The sequence below is a fragment of the Vigna angularis genome, chromosome 8 (genome assembly GCF_016808095.1).
Source record: "Vigna angularis cultivar LongXiaoDou No.4 chromosome 8, ASM1680809v1, whole genome shotgun sequence".
Lineage (NCBI taxonomy): Eukaryota > Viridiplantae > Streptophyta > Magnoliopsida > Fabales > Fabaceae > Vigna > Vigna angularis.
Genome location: NC_068977.1, coordinates 23,054,701 through 23,057,770, shown reverse-complemented (window position 1 = coordinate 23,057,770; position 3,070 = coordinate 23,054,701). Strand labels below are relative to the sequence as shown.

The 3,070-nt window shown below is 32.1% G+C and overlaps 1 pseudogene; it reads left to right on the top strand.

Annotated features, from left to right (window-relative positions):
- The first annotated feature begins 223 nt into the window (after positions 1–223).
- Positions 224–754, top strand: LOC108344230 (uncharacterized; annotated as a pseudogene).
- The last annotated feature ends 2,316 nt before the right edge of the window (positions 755–3,070 follow it).

The window sequence follows — 3,070 nt, the reverse complement described above, 5'->3', positions numbered from 1 at the left end:
CCCTTCCGCATCACAAATACCAACACAAGCTGAATTCATTAGCTACAGCTTAACAACAACTCATTCAACCCATTATCTAATAATCACTCCTACTTCTGAATTCATTTGAACAAAATGAAGTAATTAGCATACAAGAAGGAAACAACAAAACACTCAACCGGGAAAACCCAGGTACGAACCCAAATCGCGCTCTTCGACCCGCATCTCGTACGAATTGGGATCAATGGTGACAATGTCAGCGATTTCGGGATTGGGTCCTGCACCAACAATCGTAGAGCCAAGCTCTTCGAAAATGCCTCTGACCGCGGCGAACTCGGGGTCCTCGTTGGGCTTCATCTTCTCCGACAAGGGCCTTCCGCGCTTCCGGATGTTGCCATCGGACAACTCCTGGTGCGACTTGACGAGGACCTTGCCATGTTTGGTGGTGACACAGATGAGGACGACGTGGACTGTCCGAATCGGAGGACTAGAATCGGCGAGGGAGGTTTCTCCTTGAGAGAGTTTGAGCCAGAGGTTCTGCACGTTTTTGGTGCCGGGCTTGACGCCCAACGAGGCGAAGGACTCAGAGGGGAGGCGGGGTTTGAGCCAATCGGAGAGGGATTAGGGAGATGCAAAGTTGTGGAGCCTCGGGGGTAGGGTGTTGAGGGTAGTGGATGTGGTGGTACTTTTGGAAGGTGTTGTGGTGAAGGACATGACGAGGAATTTGAGGAAGCAACGCAAGAAGGGGCAGCGGGTGGAAGCGATGTTGGGCTGATGAGGCGGTGGGTGGGTGGGGGGCGTTGCGCTGATGAAGGTTTGGGTGGTTTTAGTTTTTTGATTTGGTCTCTATGGTGGTGGGAGGAGATGAACTAATATGCAATTTGAGAGTTTTCTGGGCAGTGGAGATGGAGGTTTTACGTTGGCTATGAAGGTGAGCGTGGTGGAGGGTGGTTGCACATGGGGGTTTCACGGTTGATGGTGGCGCTGGAGATGTTCGACGTGGCGCCGGAGGTGGCTATGGCAGAGTCAGAGGGAGAAAGAGGGAGAAAGAGGGAGAAGAGTTGAGAAAGATTAACTGGTGTCAGAAAAAAAAACGATGTGTCACACCATTGTTAGCCACATCAGCTGATTTTTAACAGTGTTAGTTTTGGAGGACTAAAATTTAAGCTTTCTTTAAGGAGGATGACTAAAATGTACCTTACTTTAAAAGAGAAACTAAAAACAAATTCGCTTGATAGTTTAGGGACTAAAAACATATTTAACCATAAATTTTTTATGTAATTACACAATTCATAAAAAAATTACAATGAACTTCTTCTTATATAATAATTAATTTATGTGTAAGTTGATTTATAAAAATAATTTGATATTAACCTTTTAACATTTTATTTTTGAATTATATAAACTAAATTTAATTTGAAAACACTGTTTGCCTTCTTATTTTTCTACAACAAATCAATTATATATTTTTGCGATAAAAAAAAGTAAACAAAGTTATATATAATATATGGTCGGACAGTAAATAAGATACATTTGAAATTTTATCGTGTTTGTAATTATTTAATAAAAATATAGTTTATTTGAACGAAATAGAAAAGACAGGTGTAGTGCAGAGAAGCAAATAGTTGCTATGAAAAGTGTCAAAAAAGGATGGGAAGAAGAGTAAACATTCTATATTATTATTATTATAGAAATTAACCGATAAGAAAATCTTCTCCTATTTTGTAAAATTATTATCATATCATTTTTTATATAAATTCTAGATCCAGTCAATAAAAAAATATTTTATTTTATTTTCATTTTATCATCACATCACTTAATATATTAATTCTAGATTTAACTGATATAAAAAATCTTACCATATTTATAACTATGTTATTATTTCACTTATTATATTTGATAGATTATAATCATTATAAATAATTTTACATTAGTGTATTTTAAATATTTCATATATTAATTTTTTTATTATTATTTAACTACATATGTGAAATCTGTATTTATATGTTTAAAAAAAGTTCAAAGTAGTCAGGATTTATTTACACGTTTGTTAAATCAAGTATCACAATTATATAACTCTTTTACAATTAAACTAGTTAAATTCTCTAATATCTTTCAATTTATAAAAAAGTTATCCAAATAGTTAATAAAATATGTTGATGTAACAATTAACATATTAACATAATGATGACATCATGCTAACATGACTGATGTGATGATTGACAAAGTATTCACATGGTGGACATCAATAGAGAAGAAATTTGCAAAGTGATGGGTCTGATTCAAACTTATACCTCAATACTCCCATTCGTGGTGGAGGTTGACAGCAAGTTTCACTTCTTACTAATTCTATTATTATAAATGTGAATTAATGATCAAAATTCTTATTTTAAATACACCCTGTTAATTTATGAGTATTAGTAAATTAAAAATTGGATAAATATGGACAATATAAATATATTTATTGTTTTTTATAATAATACACATTTTTATATTTAGAGATGCATTTAAAAAGTGTATAGTGGATATGATATAGATATATAGAATTTATTAGTATAAGTAATCCCTTTTTAGATAATTTTGATGATTTTTTATTTTTCTAGAAATATTAAATTCTTATACATTTATATTGTGAGAAGAATGAAAATGATCATATTATAAAATTGTTTAGTAACCTATAATTATAAATTTTATTCTGACGATCCAAAAACTATATGCATTTTTATTTCGTTCTTATTTAATGAAACTTTCACTCTGGTTTACTTTCCTTCTTCATACCAAATGATTGAAGTGTAAAAAGTAACATATATATGATCAAATACTCTTTTTAAATTCATTATTATTTATGCCGTTTCGTTTTTAATCTAACAGTTCTAAAAAATAATTCACATATAATAGTTGAACTAAAATTAAACGAGAAATAAAAACAGAGAATAGTTGTTTTGAAGTTTTCCTTCGTGTAACATTGCTTGTATACATATATATTTTATCAGAAAAATTTAAGTTTGCGATTTAAGTTTTGTTATTGTGGTAATTAATTAATAGCTTAGTTAAATTTTAAGTTCTAATAATTTTAGATATTTTAATTAAG